This window comes from Silurus meridionalis, chromosome 13 (assembly GCF_014805685.1).
Source record: "Silurus meridionalis isolate SWU-2019-XX chromosome 13, ASM1480568v1, whole genome shotgun sequence".
In the NCBI taxonomy this organism is placed as follows: Eukaryota; Metazoa; Chordata; class Actinopteri; order Siluriformes; family Siluridae; genus Silurus; species Silurus meridionalis.
The window spans coordinates 27,233,420-27,257,776 of NC_060896.1; the positions used below are offsets into that span (position 1 = coordinate 27,233,420).

Sequence of the window (24,357 nt, forward strand, 5' to 3'; positions counted from 1 at the left end):
GTGTGTATGTGTTTATGTGTGTGTGTACCTACAGCGATCGTGTCAGACAGTGGGTCATGTCTAAGGGGGAGGGGACGACAGGGTAGTGTGACCCTGATGTCTACTGTGGGGTTTGAGCTGAGAAACCACACACAAACACACACACACACACACACACACACACACACACACACAAACACCCTGATGCATTTAATTGCTGAAAAATGCCACAAACATTCCGAATCTTCAAAACACCGCAATCAGAAATGATAAAAGTGAGAAACACTGAAATCTATTTTTGGTCCCCTCAAGGTTAAACTGCTCAGATATTCCTTTCTTTGTGGGGACAAGGGCTGTGTATCTACAAGACTCTTGCGATATGATTCGTATCATGATACAGGAGTCACAATATGATATTCTGCAATACTGTTAGCAATGAATAGGATATAATTTTAAGAAATCTGTCATTAAGAACACATCAACATATGGATTTTTTTTTTTTTTTTTTTACCAGAACACAGTGGGATCTGCATTTGCAATAATTACATCTAAAATGACACTGCTAACCCCAATAACCCTGTACCAGCTTTACCTGTATCACATGTAAGTGCTATACATAAACATTGCATTTATCAGAATCGATACAGTATCGGCAAAAAATATCACGATACTCATGTGTATCGATATTTTCTTACACCCCTAGTGGGGACACAGAGATATAAAAACATGCCTCCTCGTACACAGGATTCATTGTTTAAACCATAAAGTTCGTCGCCATTACAAACAAATGAGCTGACATCACTGGGAGGAGATTATAATAAAAAGGTGGGAGAAAGTAGACAAAGAGGAGAAAATGGATGGGTAGAGGGAGAGAAAGAGAGGGAGAGGGAGAAATGAAGGCCTGTGGGTTCGCTCATCTCCTCATTACACAGCAGGCGCTGCCACTGATGATCAATACTCACTCGGCATACGAGCTTTTGTACTGCCTCTCTCTTTCTCTCTCGATTGGCAGTTTGAAGGGTATATTAGTGTGTGTGTGTGTGTGTGTGTGTGTGTATGTGGTGTGTGCATGCATTAAAGGTGTTCAAGATGAGAAATTCAAAACAAATCACTCAGGGATGAAGACAGGAACTGCAGAAATACGGGATAATTGCAGTCAGATTGCAGTCCAGGTGAAAGGAAGCATTGTGCCTTCCGATGTATAATTTATTGATTATTGAGCCCTGTGTGTCTGTGTGTGTGTGTGTGTGTGTGTGTGTGTGTGTGTGTGTGTGTGTGTGTGTGTGTGTGTATGTGTATGTGTGTGTGTGTGTGTGTGTGTGTATGTGTGTGTGTGTGTGTGTGTTGCACAAAGACTATCTTTGGATAGTTTTACCTGAACACAAGGCCACGTCTGCCTTCTTACCAACACAAAGAAACCCTATGAAGACAGAGGTGTAGATAGAGAAGGTCACTGCACGATTTAGTTCTTTAAAAGGGTTCTTCAGTTCTACTGGTTGACCCTTGAATAGGTTCTATATGCATTCTAAACAGGGCAATGTAAAAAAGCAAGGATAGACAGAAGTCTGTAGACACTTGACCATAATACTGGCATGTGCTGTCAACATTTAGTTTCTATTATCTGTCATAATAAACTAAACCTTCCTTGGAAGATGTTCCACTAGATATTGTGGAGATTTGTTGAGATTCATTTATTCACAAGGGTGTTAGTAAAGACAGGTAGTGATGTAGGTGGGAAGGTGAGGAGGCCTGGGGTGCAGTTAGTGTTCACATTCATCCCAAAGGTGTTCAATAGGGTTTAGATCTCTGCAGCAGGAGATCTTCCACTCCACTGTGTACTGCATCAGGTGTATATGGTAGAAATGACAATAAAAGCTAATACTTGACCCATGAAAAGCATATATTCATGGAGCTGACTTTGTGTACAGCGGTGTTGCCATGCTAAAACAAGTTTGGCTTTCCTATTTGAAGAAAAAAAAAACAAGGAAGCTAAGTAGGAAGGAGAGATGAGAAAAGAAGGAGGGGAAAAGGATGAAGGAAGAAGGAGAAAAGAGCTGAGGGAATGGAAAGAAAGAAAGAAAGAAAGAAAGAAAGAAAGAAAGAAAGAAAGAAAGAAAGAAAGAAAGAAAGAAAGAAAGAAAGGAAGTAAGGAAGTAAGAAAGAAAGAAAGAAAGAAAGAAAGAAAGAAAGAAAGAAAGAAAGAAAGAAAGAAAGAAAGAAAGAAAGAAAGAAAGAAAGAAAGAAAGAAAATGAGTGAATTGAGACTTTCTCATCTCTGGATAAATTATACATGATATTAAGGTTGACTTGCAAGTGCACTTTTGCTATTTGTTTCTGTTCTTTTTTTCCCATCATTTTGCAGAGCGTCTCAGGGGTTCTGCGAGGGGGTGAAAGGCCTGAATTCTGACCAATCAGCACGCAGGTCAAAGCGATCAGTGCCAAATGAAGCACCGCCCCCCACAAGCTCTCTGATTCATTCTCACTCAGCCAGAACCATGGAATTACCAGGTTTCTCATCTCCTGCCAACACCAGACGATGCCCTTTGTCTTCCTTTCACTGTCTTGGGTTTTCTCTCATGCACACACACACACACACACACATACACACACACACTTCTTCAAATAAACACACAAAAATAATCACAAAAAACGCACGTGTGCGCGTGCTTCCGATTTATTGCTCTGTCATAACTGATATTTAGAGAAAGCTAATCACTGATTCCACAAACAACGTGAACGTCTCTGCTATTTTCCTGTGAAAGATTCGCAATCAAAACAAATCCAAGTAAACACCAAAACAACCAGGAGTCAGACCGAAATACCTGGAACGCATCCTGACACACATTACAACCAATATCCATGCTTTCAATACCAGTTCTTCTACATGAGCTCTTCTGAAAAAGACCTACCACCAGGTTCTGAACATTTTTCTTCATCACTCTGAAGGAACAGTGGTTGTTGGTTTTGCTAGCTTTTTTATTTTTGCTCAAACAGTTTGGGTTTTTTTTGAGAGAAATGTCGCTTCAAATCCATATGAAGTTCCCATGACTGATATACCTTGTAAAATTATTTGGGAGAATGATTTTGGAGAACCTTACAGAACCTTTTAAACATGGAGACACTTTGAATGACTGGGTACCGGTGTGTACAAACTCCACACTATTGAATGTCTTTAAAATAAAGAATACTTTATTAATCTCACAGTGAAATTGTTATTTCTTCGCATGTCCCAGTGGTTTTCAAAAACTTGGGTCAGAGATAATACAGTGCCCCTGAAGCACAGGGGTGTACAAGCCTTGCTCAAGGGCCTCAAGAGTGGCAGCTTGGCAATACCGGGGTTTAAACCCCCAAACTTCTGATCCAACCCACAACCTTTCAGATTGAGTTAAAACACTCTTACTGAAAGGGTCCTACTCAGAGCCCTCTTTTTGACAGAGTAACAAGCTGTTGTATGTTTCTACAAAGAAGATTGGGATTCCCCTGGAATGCCAACCAAAGAACCCAACGGTATACAGCAGCTAAAACCAGTTCAGTGGTGGAAACATATCTAGTTTTCACTTGTCACATGTACTTTACAGCAGTGAAAGAATTTTTTTCACAAATACCAGAGATGTAAGGAATCTGGGGTCAGAGCAAAAGGTTAATGGCCTTGCTCAAGAACCCCAAGAGTGGCAACTTGGCAATACCAGGGTGTGCCAGCTGTGTGCAAGTGGAGGGCGGAGCCAGACAGAACGAGAACTTGCGCTCTGTTTCAGTCCGGCGACTCAGTGCGGCGACTCCAATAAAGAGACGCGAGACACCAGCCTCGGAAAGAGACACCAAGCAGAGAGACGAGCGGAAGCATCGCCAAACGGTGACTGAGTGCGGGCGAATGGGCGAGTGCACTCGTGCAGATGGAAATGGAAAGCGTGCCGATCCGAAGAAAGGTGGGCCGATCCGCGAGTGGGTACCGATGGACGTGAAGAGGAAAAGCCGCCCGACCCGCAAGACTGTGGGTGAGCCACGGAGTGAGTATTGGATAGGAGGGCACCGGGGTGAAAATGAAAAGAAAGCTCTGCTTGGTGAACGTTTGCCTGTCGCTCTTTCTTCCAGCACGGAACCAGTGAGTGTGTTACACAGTGCTTAAAACCCCAATTAGTAATCCAGAGCCTTAACCATTGAGCTACCACAATGGAAATCTAGAGTCTTTGTTTTCTGGGATTCTGGAGTTCCTGAAAAAGGTTCCTTAGATTACAGAGTACCTGAATTTGTTTCAAAGATTCCTGAGCTCCTAGATATATATATAGATATATATAGACCATGTCAGGGATTGATGTCTCACCTCTTTTCCATTCTACTTTTTCTCCTCCAGCACCACCCTGTTCCCAGTGTGTTCACTGTACTTAGCATTTTGGTCATAAAGCTGCCACTCTGACATGTGCCCATGTGAACGCTAAACACATGTGAAGCCGAAGGTTTTGCTGATGCACGTAAACGAAGGCCTGCGTGTCCCTGCTTTCGCACAAATCAATTTTCCCTGTCACAACCACTTAAAGAGCAGAGGCGTAACATGTTCCTGCCTGAGATGTTTTGTAATGCGAGAAAGATGGGAAAAAATAGCTGGTATGAAAATGTGTTTTATCAGCATTTTGTGCTCCTCTGTTGTGTGTGTGTTTTCTCTTGGTAGAGTACTCGAGTGTGGGTCGTCACACTGAGTGCAGTAATCAGCTTTGCCCCAACAGTTAGAGGGCAATTAATGGAGCACAAAGCACAGCTCTCGACCCATAAAATGTTATAAGATCGTTCTATGTCTTTGCCTCCCTAGAGAGTGTGCGGTTATGTTCTCACCGGCTGGTCCTTTTGGCCCACACACACAAACACACACACACACACACACACACACACACATAAGACCCAGAGCCTGCTCCTCCCCGTATGTCTTTTCAGCACTAGTAAGACCAAGCGGAATGACAGCATAGAGAAGTGTGTGACAAGAGAGGCTATCGATCATGTCTAAACTTGGCAAGAGATCTCACCAGTGACAAAAGACAGAGATGTTGCCCTTTGGCATTCTCAAGTGCTCTCACTTTATGAGTGTTTTCTCCTCACAGTTCATTTCCTGGCATGTAAACAAAACACTAAGGATGTAAATTAATGAACAGCAATCAGATATGCAATTGTGATTAGAGAGGTTTGTCAAGTAACAGATGCAGAGTTGCAGCTTTTACGATGTTTTGTTGTTATTATGATTACAAGCACTTCAACAAAGACACTGTTAAATGGGGCGGAGTAGGTGGATCCAAAAGAGCTGAAGAGATGAGGCATAGACAGGACTCCAGAGCATGAATATGGTGAGGCAATATGAATGGGGCCAGAGCACAGAAAAGAACCAGGTTTAATGAGTGGCTCCTGTGAATAGATGGGGAATGGGTCAGGTTGGTGAATTCAGATATCACAGGTGGTAGGGTCAGAAGGGTGGCTCAAAAGATGAGAGGTAGTGTAGTCAGGTTGGTGGCTCTAGGGAGCAGAGTTGGTGTAGTCAGGTGGGTGGCTACAGAAAGCAGAAATAGTGGAATCAGGTGGGTGGCTCCAGAGAGAGAAGAGGGGGTGGGATCAGGTGGGTGGCTCCAGAGAGCAGATATAGGGGGGGTCAAGAGAGTGGGTGGCTCCAGAGAGCAGAAATAGTGGGGTCAGGTGGGTGGCCACGGAGGAGACTCCAGATGATGGACAGAGCAAGGTTATATAAGTTAAAAACTATAGAAGTGGTGTGAGAATGGCCAGTCAAATCTACTGTAAACCATAAAATTTTAATAGAATTTGCTACAAGTCATATTGGAAAAATTACGAGTCATAAAGTTGCTATTGTGTCATCGCATTTATGTATTGTTAACTATGACAGGAAATAAATTCTATAAATAGATCCTATCTCCTTGGTGCGGTGAGGTGAAGGTGTTTGATTGATGCACCGTTCTGCTGCTTAAATCGAGACGATAAGTCATCAGGGATATGCATGCTCAAAATAATTTGATGCCACAGTGTTTATCACCACAGAGCCTTGCGCGTAAACCGGGTGTCGCGTTCATTTCTAGCCTGCTGCCTGCTTCTAGGCTGCCTGACACTCCACATGCTGTAAATTCCAGCCGTCGTTTCTGACACAGTGATGATAGGGAGGATTCATCTCCCTGAGATAAGAGGCAAACAAAGTCCACAGGCGCACTCGACACGTGACAAACGATCGCCTGCCTTTCGACAAGCGAGATGAAGCGGCGAAAGAGAGATGGAGAGCAGTGCGTCTATCAGTCTGCTCATCAAAACTTCATCTTCACATAAATAAAGAAGGCTGTGAGGCAGGTGGATGCTGAGCTGGTTCAAAAGTGGCCTGTCTTTGCTCCTGACAGTGCCTTACAACTACACAATAGGGTTTAGGGTTTGTTTTCAAGGTAACGCTCAGGACTCCGAAAGAGGAGCAATCTCACTTGCTCTTTTTCAAAGCGGACAAAATAAAAAGCACCTCCTGATGCTTGATATATCGACGAGCTCCTCTCATTTGAAAGCTGACCTTGCACCTGAAGTGAAATGTTCATGGACACGTGGGTAGCGAAAAAATAACACTATTAGTCATCGTTCGAGCAGCGACTATCTACTAGATAATAATTTTCACATGCATATAAACAAGCGTCCTTTAACAGTCAATTTATTCTGTCATTATTCCAAGGACTTCACATCCAAGAGATCAATCAAATATACAAACATCTCATTTCAGCCTGATCTATCAGCTCAGAAAGTGCTAATACATGATTATAGCGTTGAGGTCTTTTTTTTATTTTTTTTTTTATAACGCCATTACCTTTCAAGTCACGCAGCTTGTGTTAGCGCTCGCAATGCAATCGAAAGTAATCCTGGCTAATTGCTGACAACTCAGGGAGCAAAGGCACGGGTGATGTGATCGGGACAAGCTGAAAGGATACGCTTGAGACTTCTTTATGCTGCGATAATAGTAGGATGTTCAAGCACCTGGAGTAAAAAGGGAATTATTACTGAGTCATGACTCAGGTCTCGGTCTGTCAGGTGTGAAGCTTTGGATTTGCTCCTCAGCACGATACCCATGTAAAGGTCTGCCAGGGCTGAGTGATGGAGGTCAGGAGTAGTAATCTAACCCACGGCTCCCTGGGGATCTTGCCTGATGGCTCCGTTCAGGTGAATAAGGAGAGCAAGAGGTGGTAGCAGCACTGTCATTAAGAGAGCCTTATTCACGGATGATGGAGACGGAGCATGCAGAGACCAGAGTCGCACCACAGAAGTGCCTATCTTTCTATGCTTTGGTAGAGTTGTCATGGCTACAAGAGGAAAGGAACGGGCTCTGAATAAGCACAGGTAGCTTGGCCTCAGCTAAAGATCACAGCACTGCGTCCTTTCTTTGGTGCGCTCTAAGAAAATAGATCTGTTTAAGCACTCCGGGGAATCGACCTTTTTTAAATTGGGGCAATGAAGCAAATCTTGCAGCTTGACTCGATTTGAGAAAACGGGATAATAGACAATCACGCTAGGATGTGCAGCCGTACAGATATACATACGGACTGTTTTCTGTGAGTAATACACAAAGCTAGTCGCACCCTGACATGAGCCATTTAGACTTTTACAAGCTCCACAATTTATTCTGGACAATTACCAGACCAGTGTCCCTGCACTTCCAGGAAAAGCCCAACCCACTGATCCCGAGCTATTGAAAACAAATTAGCTGGCAGAGCAGAGACGAGCGAGCCCTGTGTTGAGGCTCACGCGCACTCCTTGCTGCAGAACGGAAATCCATATGTCCGGATGTGGGAGGTCGTCTTTGATTGACCCCGCTCTTGAAGATTAATACTCGTTTGTACAGCCTTTAATTGGCTGCAAGAACTTGGATCGCTGGACAAATCGCACTTTGCCTAGTAGTAGGAGGTGGACAGTCATGCGTACACACAAAGTAATGAGATGGAAGGAGAAAGAAGGGAGAAACGAGGGGGAAGAAGGCAAAATGAAAACCTGTATTGCTCGGCATTTAAGATGTTAGCATACATTTGCATACATTTACATGCTGATTTTAGGTGTAATAATCATATAAGTCTAAAAACACAGATGAAACACTGATGCAATAGTGCACAATGACTTCTTGTAATTGTTTTTCTTACGGTTCATTTTTTTCCATCTCAATTTTAGCTCCACCCACTGACCACAACAGCTCTCTTGAGCTCAGCCCTTTTTTGCTTAGAAGGTCATTCTTAAGCGTCTATACTCCTGAAAAATTTACGTGATGTGGCCAGCTGGGTCGAAAGCAAGAAAAAAAACAAGATGTCGATATTCCATCAAATTTGCACTTTAGCCTTCAGGCTACAGATGACTGTGTATATTATAGAATTCTCAAAACAATTTGCTTGTAAAATATATACATACTATATACTCCTGCTTCTGATAGATAGCTATACATTGAGCATATCCGATATACAATCAGCTTCAGATGCCCCCAGATTTAGCCGCCGATGACAGAATGATCATAACTGCTAATCCAGTTACATCCAAAATGCTATAGCAGGCAACAGGACAATAAACAAAACAGTTTGTTTAGGACAAGTGGTGTGACTCATCGAACCATCTGAGCAGCTCCATATGTAATAGCAGGATATTTATTTGTTCTCCTAAGCTTTGCTCTTTCTCAGAATCACATCAAACCCGCCTCTCTCTCTCCCCTTGTCTGAGGCACAGAAGCTGTAACGATATAATATAATCGTAATTCACAAGGCTAATTAATGGGGCGCAGTTAGCGCGGCGGAGGATCACTGAGAAGACATGATCGCAGGTTTCGTTTTCACTCAGGCTTTAGAGAGACTGAGACGAGACCTTCCAACAGCCTGATGATAGAAAAAAAATGCACTTAACAGTCTGTTACACGAGTTCAAGGCTCATAGTCCCTAATCTATTGAGCATATCGCTGTAATGGCCACTACAGCTGATGTATTAGAACGATGGCATTTTTAGCGCTGTGCTAATGACAGTTTCTCAGGTGCCATATAGACTTACTGCCTCGTAGAACATACGACTCATCAGCATACAAGAAGAACCTAATGAAGGCTGGTACGTGCAGTTTAAGTTCCAATACTATTTTTAACCTTGGTGAAGAGCTTTCTATATTTACACTACTGTAGGAGATTTTTCTCCTCATTTCATCCCGATCTGGCCCGTTACAATTTCCTTTCAGTCGACAGTTCTCTTTATCGCACAACTGCCACCGGATGAGGACGGTAAAGGGTAGGAACCCATTACAAAAATCTATAAATATGCATGTGTGTGCAGTTTGGAAACAACTCTATGTCCTTCTGCTATCTAAAAATGCTACACAGCCAGATAACAGGCTCATAGATTCGATACAATTTGTATTTCAGTAAATATTTATTAACATTTTAATTATTTTTCCGCCAATTCACAATAAAAATTAATTTTTTATTGCAAGTTCATTTATCTTACTAACGAGCTAAACATACAGTTTCAGTAGCTAAATATTTCTAGACATTTGTAGGTTGTGTTACATAGCAAGAAAACCATGTAACCAATTAGATAACAGAGAAGAGCAATAGCTTTTGAAGAAAAATTGTTATCCATAAATAAATAAATCAGCTAATCAGCACAGAAAATTGTTGCTTGAATAACATGTTACATGCTGGGCTTCATGCTGGGCAGAATAGGTTAGCAATTAATATAGCAATCGCTGAGACGTTTTGTTTTCTTTAAAGAAAAGAAAAAACTAAAGAAAAACTAAAGAAGGAATGAGTTTTTACATCAAGACAGTCTAGAAGAGGAGCATCTAGGACTAGTCATATAATCATGCCTTTGTGCCCAGTTTGTAGCACAAAGAAAACAGATCAACCATTTTACATTGTTGACTTTTAACCAAAAGGTTCTCTTTCATAAACTCGAGCTGCGTCAACACCGCTTTTGGTACGCTTCCGTGTTGAACACACTCTAAATCACGAGTTTCTATTTGACAGTCAAAACTGTGCTCTTCTAGGCCAACTCCTCTCTCAAGATAGTGGGAGACCTTCAGGCCCTTTTGTGACCCCTTCTTCCCTGGAGTTTACTCCAGGCATGGCCAGTGCCTTATTCTACCCTAGACCAGGGTATGTTCCCAAGGTACCATCGGTCATCCTATGACCGGTTATGCTCCAGGCATTCTTTCCTCCTCCCTTTCAGGCCCCAGACCAGAAGAAGCTAACCTACTGTGTCCAGTGCGAGCACTGGACACATACGTCCACAAACCATAACTGTGTAGTAAGTCGGAGCAGCTGGTCGTCTGCTATAACCCTCCCAGGAGAGGTCTCCTGCGAACAAGCAGACGCTCAGCAGGTGGATTGTGGATGCTATTCCTCTGGTCTACCCGCTCCTTTTGGGTCAGAGTTTACACTGTGGCAACCTTTAAGGCTTTTTCCTCTTGAATTTCTCTCAAAGACGCTGTGGGCTGGTCCACCACGTTGACCTTTGTCAGGTTTATAGCCTTGACTTTAGTGCCACTCGTGGTTCTTCAGTCCTTCGACTTAGCTGTGCACACCCACACCAGGCAGGGACTGGTCAGTCTGGCGTGATTGGACTCTAGTTCCCAAAGCGTTGTTGACGCAGCGTCTGGTTCCCTCATGGAACCAGGGTTCTCATGTCATAAATGAAAAATAATTTCAAGGAGAACCCACTGTCTGACATGCTTTTAAAAGGGAAAACTCGATCCCAAATACCATTCAGGATGCAATCTTAATTTTTTCTGTATTTTAATACGACAAATCCCTTAATCGTTGTTCAATACAGAAAAGTTTTTTTTTTTGGACTAAGACCATACAAGACAGCAAGCAGAGAATAGCAAGCCCTTCATCTGGACTGCTGTAGAACCCTGCTGTGGAGGCCCTCTCCCACAGAGAACCAGTTACACACGGCTTCTCTACAGCCTGCTGGTTGGGAAGGAGCAGGTTGCCAGATCTGCTAATTTGAGCTCTCAGTAGGGGGCATCTTTCTGCTTGTTAACGTGGTACCTAAAGCTGGCAGGAGGGCAGGATACTGTATCATCCAGCACACTACAGAAGTCACAGCAAAAATACAGTATGCAGATGAATCACAAGCCTCAGTAAATGTGCAGGATGAAATATATCATGCTATTGCTGTTTACAGCTGAACGGAAAAGCTTTGAGGACTGCAGCATGGATGCGGTGGGAGGGAGGGTGGCAACTAATTAGCAGGATGTTCTCAGGGGCAGTGTAGGCCTGTGTCATGTGGAGTGTGTGATGACTGAGGATAACTTCAAGGGTCAGAATCTCTCTTGAGGAACATGGTTAATTATAGAGCAGAGTGAAAAATGGCAGTTGTTAATCTGGTGCCATGCTGGCAAGGAGAAAAAAACACACAGGGGGCTCAGATGACAAAACCAGACCATGACCAGTATGTTTACCCTTATCTTTCATCGCCTGAATTTTAGTGCAGTGATACTTTAGGTGAACAGTGAAGAACTAACTAGTGCTAGCCAAAGTGTGGTAATAATCGCCTTTCATTTTATATGAAATTGGTGGAAAAAATCACAAATGCGTATTCGTACCAGGAAGAGACAATAGTCTGCATGAGGACACAAAAATAAGAAAATTGAAGGTGTGGATTGAACATCGCAGTAGGTAATAATCTTTATATTATTAAAATCGTAATTTTATATTTAAGTGGAAAACGAAAATCATAAGATGCGCGATTGTGGAAAAGTATACTATACTGCACCTACGCTAACTATCATATACTGGTCATAAGCTATTTTGGATGTAGCCAATCAAATTGACCTAGATACCCGAAAAATCTCTAGCTAGTCTATACTTCCTTTAGTAGCCAATCACAGAGCTCTATTTCGCCTCCGATACAACGCATCCACTCAGTGCTGCGGTCCCGACTAGTGCTAATGATTACAAGACATGGGACATGTGCCCTGTGCCTCGTGAATTTGGTGTTGCCATGGCGGCAAAAAAGCATTGCCCAGATTCAACCAGGTCTCGCCGTAGTTGGGTTGCCACGGCGATCTTTCCCTGTTATTGAACACGCTGTTGATGGATGTGTGAATTTGAATAAAGAGGTGAGTAAGAGCTGAGCAGGCCTAGAGGACAAAACCAGCATGGGAATGTACACAGTGGAGACAGGGTGGAGGTCGTGACATAAACACACACACTTACACACACACCACTAACCCACCAATCTTAGATTCTTTAGCTGCTGAATCTTTCTTCATTGTACAATACACTAGTGATGCACACACACACACAGAACCTCACCGTCTGTGGTGTTTGTGCGTTATATAACGATATATTTAATAAGAATCAAGAGGGTGGGGCTAGTAGCACCGTGTACTGCTGATCAGTTGCTAATAGCAAAATTCTTTGTATTTTCGTTTGTATACAATTCATTTTTTTTCAGACTTAAAAGTCATCATCCCGAACACACAACTCTTGTGGAAGCCCAAAGCACATTTGAAGCGAGGTACAGAAAAGAGAACAATGTAGCTACCATGTAACAGGTAGCTAACAAACGATGTAATGACTAGCCTGTTAGCAAGATCGTTAAACAGTACACAAATACAAAAAAAAATTAACAATCAAAGTAACAACCTTTGAGACGTCCTTCTGTTATTTTCTTTTCTTTGGAATGACTTTATATGCATGTAATGGGAAATTGTGTACACAGATCCTGGTAATAATCTCGTCTTTCTTCCCTTTTTCTTCCATCAAAGAATAAATGCAGGGTGAAACTAAAGAAGTAAAAAAGAAAAATGGCGGAAATGTTTCTCAGCTACAAAAGAGAAGGCATAGCTAGCATGTACCAGGTAGCTAGCTAACAACTGTAAATAAATAGTTTAGGAACATTAGGGGTTCAAAACCCTATTAAATATATTTTGGAGTAAAATATAGAATAATTTCTTAAAATCAAGATACTTTAACCCCTGCCAATGTCTGTCTTTATGATCTTAAATTTGATTTAGTAAGTTAAAACCAGAAAGAATACAGTAGAGATGAAAGCCCTGGTCTTTTATTATACGAGGTGGTATCAGAAAATGTATTTTATTTATCTACATTTACACATTTTCACCTTTACAGTGCTCACAGGGTTTCTGCTACACCTGGAATGTGTCCTGGTAGTCTTGTTTTCGAAGCGTGTTGAGCACCTTCTGCGATTCACACTGGATCTCCACAACCGCGGCAACGGTGACCTTTGTGCCGCATCTTCATTTTCAAGAGCCAAACTACTTTAAAATACGCAACATAGAGCCACAATGTATCCAAACATTTAGCACTGTCTAGCAGGGTGGGTAGTGGACTTGAAAGCGAGAACCCCCATCCTCGCTCTGGAGATGGAAACGTATGCAACGTGAATTTTGAAGACGAACCTCTGCGTCCTGCTCTGACTGTGCTCAGGCTTAGCGAAGGCCCGTCTACCGAGTGAGTTAGCGTCTAACTAGCTCGTTGTGGCTGCAAGCTCCTTTTGGAGTGCTCTGTTTCTTTCGGACTGGAATGAGAGTGAAATCGAGGAGGAAGCTTGTACGGCAGGTGAGGGAAAAGGCAACCCTAATTGGATTTTAGAAGCAGAACAAAACGAAGCGTGCTGAAGTCGGGAGTCGCGTTCAGCAGCGTGTGGAGCTTCACGCAGCCCTGGAACTGCACGGAGCCCAGCCTCAAAGCTGAGTGTGTGTGTGTGTGTGTGTGTGTGTGTGTGTGAGTGTGTGCAAGCGTGTATGTACTGCTGTCACACAGCTCTCCTGCACGCTGAGAAGTACAAAACGAGCTGTCTGTCATCCTCACATACAGGCTCTGTGATCCACGGTGCCGGCTCTGCTCTGCAGTACAAACACACACACACAAACACACACACACACACACACACACACACACACACACACACACACACATGTCCACCAATTTGAGGAAGTGGTGGCTCAGTAGGTAAGATCTGGACTTCCTGTGTGTATATGATTGTGATTTTAAAGCCAATGAGCAAATGTTTCAGACCTTTTTCACTTCCTTCAGGGGTAAATACAAACAGCTGAGTAATGTCTAAATATATGGAGTAAAAACTTAAAACTTTTCATGAAAATCCTTTAGATTTGTTAGAATCTAGAATTGATTTTTTGTGAAAGCAAAGCTCTTAGATGTGGAGCTCCAGAGAGAACAAATCTCATCTCTGTTAAAGGTTTCCAAAATTGAAACAAAAAAACACCATGAGATAGATAGATAGATAGATAGATAGATAGATAGATAGATAGATAGATAGATAGATAGATAGATAGATAGATAGACAGACAGACAGACAGGCAGGCAGGCAGGCAGGCAGGCAGACAGACAGACAGACAGACAGACAGACAGACAGACAGACAGATAGATAGATAGATAGATAGATAGATAGATAGATAGACAGACAGACAGACATCAGCAGCACCCCAGGCTTCGTCAAGTCACCTACATCAGTACCTGACTTTACTAACACTCTTGTATCTGAATGAGCACAAATCTACACAAAATCTAGCGGAACATCTTCCCAGAAGAGTGGAGGTTATTATAACAGCAAATGGGGACTAAATGTAAAATGGGATGTTCAAAGGGACATATCAATCTTATACTCAAACTTTTGTCTCTATACTTTATGGGCCGTTTGATCAGATAAAAGGAGAGAGCATGGAGGACAAACGTCATCCGAAATAAAAAGCTCCCAGCTATAATTTAAATGGTTCAGCTTTAGTGCAGCTCATTCTGAAGTGTATATGTGTGTATGTGTGTGTGTGTGTGTGTGTGTGTGTGTGTGTGTGTGTGTGTGTGTGTGTATAGAGGTTCAGGTCAGATAAATATTAGACATCAGGAATGCAGAAACAGAGGAGCTGTATTATTGATGCTCATCCTCTGAAAGCCATGGTCTAGGCCATGAATCCGGCATCCAGCAGCACTCTCATCAATTACCATGCAGAAGATGGGCTGAGAGCAACGCGGCCTGGATTAAGACGCCACCCCTCCTCCTACTTTCATCCTTGCTACTTCAGTCACTCTTGTTCTCTGTCCTGGAGCTGCTTATGTCTGGGTGAGCAGGCAATCAGAAGACATTCTTCTTCTCCATGCTTATTTCTGGTTTAATAATTAAAGAAGCATCAGGATGCAGTGCAGAGGAACATATGAAGAATGTTTAAAATGTTGGTGCACCTAACTATAAGATCAGTATGTGCTTCTATTTGAACATCCCATTCTATGTTTAGTCCACATTTGCTGTTATAATAAGCTCCATACCCCTGTAAGATGTTCTACTAGAATTTTATGGAGATTCATTTAGCCACAAGGGCGTTAGTAAAGTCAGGTACTGATGTAGGTGAGATTCCAATCCATCCCAAAGTTGTTCAATAAGGTTTATAGCTCTATAGCAGGAGATCTTCCACTTCATCCCATATAAAGCAGATCTTCATAGAGCTTTGTGCACAGGAGCATCGTCACACTGGAACAGGTTTGGGTCTCCTAGTTCATGTGAAAGGAAAATTTCAAGCTCCAGCATCCAAAGACAAGTTATACAATTGTGTGCCTCCAACTTTGTGCAAACAGTTTGGAAAAGAACCACCAGAGCCTGTCAGGTGTCCCATTATATAAAGGTGGAATATCTGAAATAGTCCGAATACAAAGTGCTATTTAAATAAAACCTGTGAATGAACCTCCATCCCAAACAGCAGCAAATCGTAGAAGGATCCTCACACTTCAGTCCTATACCAGAAACGCTTCTTTTAGGATCTGAGATACCTTCTCCTCCATTAAAACAAACTAAATGTAAAATCTTTCCCTATTTACAACCTCTTTCTGAAAACATTCCAGGGAAAGAGCTCTTGATGGTGTGCCCTGTCCTGACCCATCAGGTCATTGACCTCTCCAGGTCAAGGGTTTAGACGTAGGACTGAACTCCAGGGTCAGATAAAGGTCAAAAGGTTACATGCAGGCCTATAAACACCCTGAGTCACATCCATAATGATTAGACAGCAAGAAGCTTTGATAGTGTGCAACCTCTGGCCTTCGGGCACCATGACAACCTGACAGAATGTGTTCGGGATACACACACACACACACACACACACACACACACACACACACACACACACACGCACAGAGAGAGAGAGAGAGAGAGAGAGAGAGAGAGAGAGAGAGAGAAAGAAATAATAAATGGGAGAGAAATGATCGAGAGAAATGAGGTGCTATAAATAAAACAGCTGCTGTTTGTGAGTAAACAGAACATATTTCTCTCTCTCTCTCTCTCGCTCTATCTTTCTTTTTATTTATGCTTGATAACATGATGCCTCATTAAAGAGCGACAAAGGGAGTTTTCTTTCCTGCTTTTATTCTAAACCTCACCATTGTCAGCCTTATATACATACAGGTACACTGTATACAGTATATACACATATACATGCACACATATACACACAGATGTTTCTCCCCTCCCCCTCCTTCCTGCACACCTAGAACCGGAATTCTCACGAATCTCAGGATGTGCCGAAGATAATGTTATTCCCATCAAACGGGGTCGATTAAAACCAATCACTGCGCTCGTTTTTTTTTACGTTTCTATAGTAACGGGTCATTTGCTTATTGGGTGTATTATCATCTACATAATCTACAATAAATAAATAGAAAACATAAACCAAAAAAGTCAGAAATGTACTCGCAAACGTACTCCCACTGATCTCTGCATTCCACGAATGATATATTCTACAGTCGAGAAACTGCAAAAAAAAAACGCCCCTAACTTTTTTTCAGCGTTTTGTATAAAATAAATGCTTTAAAATAGATAAAACAAATATTACAAACCACTACTAATAATAACTATATAATACAATTTCTATATTTCCTACATCATTTGGTTTTTGTGTTAATTTTGTGTATTTTATAAAGATATACCAGAAACATTTATTAATTGGAGTAATAAATAATTGTAATTAATATTAGTAATTACAATACTGTATATAATTACTGTACTAATTACTGTAATTACTAGAAACAAACTAGATTTGGATCTTCTATTTCCCTGAAAACAGTCTTGACGTCTGAAAAATAAACAGGACAGAAAAAAATAAGCATGAAATGAACAGGGGTCATCAGGAAGATCTAAGATGATGTGAAATGATTGTGTTGTGGGTGGAGAAATGAAATAAATAACGTTCTGAATACGAGTGAATTGCGAATAAGGTCGAGCTCAATGCTCCACGTGATGTCTTCTTCATCTTCAGTCTGATACGTTCGAACGGTTCGTCCGCTTCTGTGCAGATTCCTGAACACCCACCGAGCGAGCGAGCGAGCGGGATCAAGCGCCGCAGCATCCTGTGGATATGAAAGAGAGAATCCATTCTTTTCTCTGCTCTTTTGTCTTTCCCTGAGTGAGGGTATCCCCCTCTCCCTCTCCCTCTCTGTCTCTCCGTGTCTCCTGAGTCTCAGCCGGAGAGACAGGTGGTCCAATTGGAGAGACGGGCACGCCGAAACGAGCCGGTCTGCCAGCGGGGGCGCCGTGCCAGCTGGCACGAACGCAGCTGACTTTCTGATCGGCAGGATGCTCTCGCGCATATGTGCGTGCACACGTACACACTGACACACGCGCGCCAACACGCTGCGACAGGCCTGCTACACTCGCGCTTAAAGATGTACAGTTTACACAGAAATGCTGCAGCGACGCGAGCGCTCGCGCTGATCGCACCGAGTGTGTCAACAGATGCCATCTTTGAAGAATGTGCACAGAGAGATTACCATATGCCACTGAAAAGGCAAGGACTCTGTGCCTCGGCTGGCAGCAGTTCGCTTTGCTTTAGAGGGAAAGGACATGAAGGTGATTAGATGTATACAGCAGGTCTCTCTCTCTCTCTCTCTCTCTCTCTACACACACATACACACACACAGTAATGATGACAGTGCTTGTCAGCATGCTTGCAAGGCAATATGGGCACATGTATATATGTGTGTGTGTGTGTGTGTGTGTGTGTGTGTGTGTGTGTATGCATGCATGCTCCTCCAGGGAAATCACACACACACACACACACACACACACCCTCACTCCTACTCCTTCACTTGTCCTCAATTTAATCCTTATTAAAAACATTATTCAGCCTCGGCTCTGAATAATAAAAAAGTCAAACACGGACATCCTACACGTTTTCCTGGCTGAGAAAAAGAAATCTGTTTCTAGTTATCCCGATTTTACTAGTATTTACTGCCCTTTGTGGGCCGTGTAGTTTGCATTATTTCGATTGTCTGATCAGTTTTTCTAAACTGGGTTGTGCAAAAGTACTTCAAAATAGTATTGGGAAGATCGGATCATTTTAATGACTCGGTTCTTTGAATCTCGTTCATCAAAGTGAACAAATCTTTTTTTGAGTCGTTTCATTCATTTCGTTTCTTTGATCAGAAATCAAATAAGCAGATCTCCAACACGTCCACATAATGTCAAGATTCAGACTAAAAAACGTGATCCATTGCATTGTGCAGCGTCTATTGGGAGTCACGTGAAAAACGGCTCGGAGCAGAGGACTCATGAGATAAACTACTCAATTCTGTTTCCTGTACATAACCTATGGAGATTTTGCGAAGCTTTGCTCATGTGTATCCAGTAGAAAATGAACGAATTACTCTTTGAGACGACTCGTTCTCCTGAGTCACATAAAAACCTCGCTCAAGATGAACGAATCTTCATGAACGACCCGTCACTACCAAAGGACAAAAAACAAGAAGGCAATAAATAAAATATTTGACATTTTGAATGAAATTTTTTTCCAATTATTATTATTTTTTTTTTCATTTTCAAAACAAAATTTTAATGAACACAACAAACACAGACCCTCTTGTTTGCAGTCTTATTTTATGACTATGAGTTAATTGGGTTTGTGGTTCTTTTAAACAACCCAGATGTGAAATAACTGATCAGTGTGTAAACCAATAAATGGCTTCATCCAACATTCTGGCTTCATTCCGAGAAGTTTATAAGGATCACTATGGGCTTTAAAAAGCTACAATTAAAGGACAGGAAATAGTAGTCCCACACATGTCCTCTTCACATTCTCATTACAGGACAACCTCACCCTGCCTTTGCCCCACACTACCTCACCCTGCCCCACCCTGCCTCGCCCAGCCTTGTCCTGCCTCACCATTTACCATGTTTTACCAGATTATCTGTGATCTCTATATATGTTGCTCTATTTAACGTTATATTACTGATCATATGTGCAAATGGTTTCAGTGGACATTTCTTCATAAGCAAAAACCTCCTATAAAATTCCATTTTACTTCTAGGTTTGGATCGGATATTAGATTAGATTAGATTAGATTAGATTAGATTAGATTAGATTAGATTCAACTTTATTGTCATTACACATGTACAAGTACAAGGCAACGAAATGCAGTTTGGGTCTAACCAGAGTGCAATAACAGCAAGTGCAGGATATATAGTTTTAACATGAATTTACATAGTTAAATAAAATAAAATATAGACTATAAACAGAAATTTAAAGATGAATATGTACTATAAATGTAGTATACAGATGAATATATATGTACTGAAAACACAATATACAGATGAGTATATATATGTACTATGAATATAATTACAGATGAATATGAATATATATGTACTATGAACAATAATATACAGATGAATATATATATATATATGTATTATGAACATGCTATACAGATGCCTATTACTATACACATATTACTATATTACATAGATCGGATGTTATTGGAAATATTGTGCACTTTAGGCCATTGATCAAATTTGGTATTGTGAGACTGTTATTATCCCACTCTGTGTGATTAAACGAATAGAGAAAATGAATAAATCAGTCATTTGGTCTTTTTGTGTGTGGCTCAGAAACAATAAAAAGCCATTTTCTTTTTTTCCATGCCTTCAATATTAAAGAGAAAAAAAGAACGAAGGCCATTCTGTTTTTCAAATGTTAATTCATAAGAAACAGTGAATTTAATGACACCAGCCCATGTGGGTTTGATGACACAGAAAGCTTCAGTAAGCTTCGTGCTAGTGCACATTTAGAATTCACTAATACTAAACATTTCTGAAGATGCTAGTCTGGTAAATTTCCTTAGCATTTCTTGTTGCTAAATATTCCCTGTAAATACTGTACCAACAGCACCATACAATCAGATATAAAGCACTAGCATTTGCTAATAAACATGCTGGTGAATTGCTAGCTGATTAGCATGAGGGTTCATGCTAACTTAAATAGCTTGTTAACTCTAATTACTGTATATAATATTAATAAAATGGTGCCAGTTCACTGATAAAACGTCACCTACATCGGCTAGCTAGCTGAACTAGCTTTAAAAAACTGGATTCATGTTGCAAAAAATGGGAATAAATATATTATATTTCTTAAATGTGGATGTTTTATGCATAATCATCACACCTCCACTACACACAGATGCACCGGATGGTGGTTTTGCGTGGAAAACGCCAGAGAACTCCCTGAATCCGGCTGGCTTTGGGTTGACAAATTGATAGAAACAGGGTCGAATGATGGCCACACCGCAGCGGCTGGCCAGGAGCAGAATGCACAGCCCAGAGGATCATGGGTACATGGATGATTAATGAGCTAAACACAGTCGTGTGACTGGAGCTCTCCCCTGAGAGGAGAAGAGAACAACACGAACACACACTTACGCACACCCACACAAACACACACACACCTACAGTACTGTAGTGCTTCAAAGGCACATAAACTGCACACATCCACTCCACAGTGTTGTCCTTTGCCCTACACATACCATGTCTCGTCCTATAGCGTAGGTATCTCTGCTCCATGCATGTATGATAAAGATCTCCCGTTTTTCTGCTGGGACAGGAAGTTTACGTGGGACAAAAAAAAAGAAACATAATACATCAAAAAACATACATGTACTTGCATAGTCTCTAATGTGGACCTGAAATGATCTACTGTCTCTCTAACTCTCACACACACACACACACACACACACACACACACACACACACACACACACACACACACACACACACACACACACACACAGAGCAGTTTAATGAACACTCAATTGTTTTGCACTGTATTAATGACTTTGAGAGAAATCAATCCAAAACTAATCCATAAAAGAAAACAAATTACACAAGCCCTTCAATTAGGACAAAAGTATTGGCGCCCACACAAGAAGGAGAGAAAAGTGTCTATGGTAGCCGAATCACAGTACAAAGCACTGGATGCAATGCGCTTCATCACACCAAACCAAAAGAATAAACGAATATTGGATGCTTCGATAGGACGAGTCTGATTTGACTACCAATCTCACAGTCATATCTTTGCAGAGGTGTTATATAAATGAGGATTGTGCCTTTTTGTATTACTGTTTAATATAATTAGTGTTTATTATTATTAGTATATATATATATATATATATATATATATATATATATATATATATATATATATATATATATATATATATATATATTTCTCTTCTTCCTGTGTCAATCCTTTTTTCTCCTCATTTTTCTCCACAGCTTTTGTTTCACTCCTTCCTTTCCACTCACTGTGTTTAGAAAGCGCTTAACCTATCACCGAGTGAGCGATGCTTCACATTTGTCATTCTCCTCAACACACACACACACACACACACACACACACACACACACACACACACACACACACACACACCTCCATCAATCTGCTAATGCATACACAAGGCTAAACAGATCACCACTACAAAATCAACACGCTCTCCCCGGTTTTATGCGTTCTCAGGTTTCCTCCAGGCAGACATAAAGTCTGCGAGCGTATGCATTCAGCCGTGTCGTGGACACCGTCTTCTCTCTTCGCCGTCTCCTCTCTGTTTTTAAAAATCGTTTAGCGGTTTAGCCCCTAACCCCCCCTCCTGCCTCCTTCCCACCCCGGCAGACGGCAGAGTTGTGTTTGACCTTTGATCCGCAGTCACTAATTACAGTGGGGTGGCGACAGTTCGAGTGCCTCGCCTCCAGCTTGCTCAAGCACATCATCTAATTGGAAGCTCTTTTACCCTCCGCTGGCCCAGATTCCTCTGACTGAGTCCTGACAATGGGCAGAAACCCCTCCTCTACTCGCCCTCTCCGAGTCTCCATAGCTAACTACTCACAAGGTGCTACTTCCGTAAACCTCTCTGTCCATTACTATCATTAAAATCCTCCAGGTTCGGACCCACGTCGGGAATTTGTGCTCTCATGCAACACAACGCTTGCTTTTCTAGCCAGAAGACACTGTTGCTAGGCAACCAGGAGATGTTTGATGCCTGGACCTTATTTTAGATAATAACAGGAGCTAGCTAGCATGCTTTTGTTTATGCAAACAATGAAAAAGAAATGCGATGAAAGATCAGGAAGATCAATATTTCTCTCAGAGGTTGTGGTAAAGGAATAAGAAAAAGCAGTGTACACCTATTACGCTGCTATCACACTCGGCATCAACCGTTAACCAAAACACTGAAGTTGCACCACAAAATGTCAACATGAAGCTTTCATAGAATATTGACCTTTAAAGTACCAAAGACCACAAAAGTGGGCTGGTGATGTGAAAACGTTACATACTTGCCGACCATCTTGGTATCGCTCCCAGGACATTATTTTCAGTTATACAAGTTACAAAGGCTCATATATATATATATATATATATATATATATATATATATATATATATATATATATATATATATATATATATATATATATATATATATATATATATATATATATATATATATATATATATATATATATATATATATATATATATATATATATTGCTCATATATATATTGCTCATATATATATATATATATATATATATATATATATATATATATATATATATATATATATATATTACAAATGTGTACCTTCATAATTATAACCGATACGATTCCCATCTCATTGCATTGTTTTTTCCTGTTCTTTCTCCAGGAAGATGCAGCTCTGCCTCTGCCATGTTAATCTGTATTCAGTGTGACTCTCAGAAAAAGCCTCGGTGTCCATAGTGTTGTGATGCGACATATTCATGTAGCAGCATATCAAATATGGGTATCAAATTATTGGTCACTTTCTAAATTTCTAAAATCTACTGATACAAAAATGTTAAAAATGGTGCACCACAATACAAATGGCAACTTGTATCAGATGCACACTTTTTTAAATCAATGCATCACATCATTAACTATTATGTTGATGCACTGATGCAAATCAGTGATAGATAGATAGATCGATCAATCGATCTCCATATAAAACTAACTGGCTTGGTGTTTTCACTAAGAAATTTCCTGTAGCTCTATCTGCTGAAGAAGCAGGATTTATGTAATACAGCTCCTATGCTGAGGTCGTATTGTAATAAACAGAATATCTTTGTTTGAAATCAACACAGGAACTGGTCACGTCTTGGGTCGGTTATCCTTTTGTTGCCAAGACAACAAACATGTTTCACAATGGCTTGTATGAAAGACGCGAGCAGTGATATTTTTTAAATGTTGTGTTGAAAACATAAATCTAAATATCTCACCTAAAGCAGAAACAATGTAAATTTGCAACCATCTAATTAGCTACTGCAAAAGTTATCCAGACTTCTTTAGAAAATGCTATGCACTCAAAATAAGTAGGTTTGTTTGAAAAATGCAAAAATAATACTAATAATATTACAAGATATTATTGTTAAATTATGATGTATTATCAAACATTCTAATATAAAAAAAAATTGTCTTGAATTACATTGGTGAATTTTGCAGCTCCAGCTTCCAAGAACAAGAGGGCAGAAAAAACATTTCCTCAGGGTTAAATTTTAGGACCGTTCAAAATTTTAGAATATAAACAAAAAAAAGATTTTTATTACACTTATGAGGTATTTTCCTTCTAATTTCTTCTTCATCTGTCTGCTTATTCAAAATTGGGACAATGACAGAGGCACATTCCTAACAAGACACATGGCCTCAGCGTCGCGGTCCAGACCTCCCCCAGGACACAACACACACACACACACACACACACACACACACACACACACACACACACACACACACACACTCCCCACACACCCCCAATGGGACCATCACTTCCCTCCCCTGGCTCAGTGAGGTCAAAGGTCAAGCTTTAAATAACACATCAGAGTCTGCACCCACCCCCATGTCTCGCACATCCGACCTTATGACCTCCACATGCTCACACACACAGACAAGCACACACTCACACACACATACATGTAATACGCATGTTTCACATTTTATGTTATTATTCTGTATGTTTAATTTATTGAAATTTATAAAACCCAATTGCTGATTTTTTCCGTTTTCGGAACACTGTTTACGGGAATTTTTACGCGAG

At 41.0% G+C, this 24,357-nt stretch overlaps 1 protein-coding gene across 4 annotated transcripts in view; it reads right to left on the bottom strand.

Moving 5' to 3' along the window:
* gse1b (Gse1 coiled-coil protein b) overlaps positions 1-24,357 on the bottom strand; it is a 224,166-nt gene that overhangs the window by 94,848 nt on the left and 104,961 nt on the right. The window lies entirely within an intron of this gene.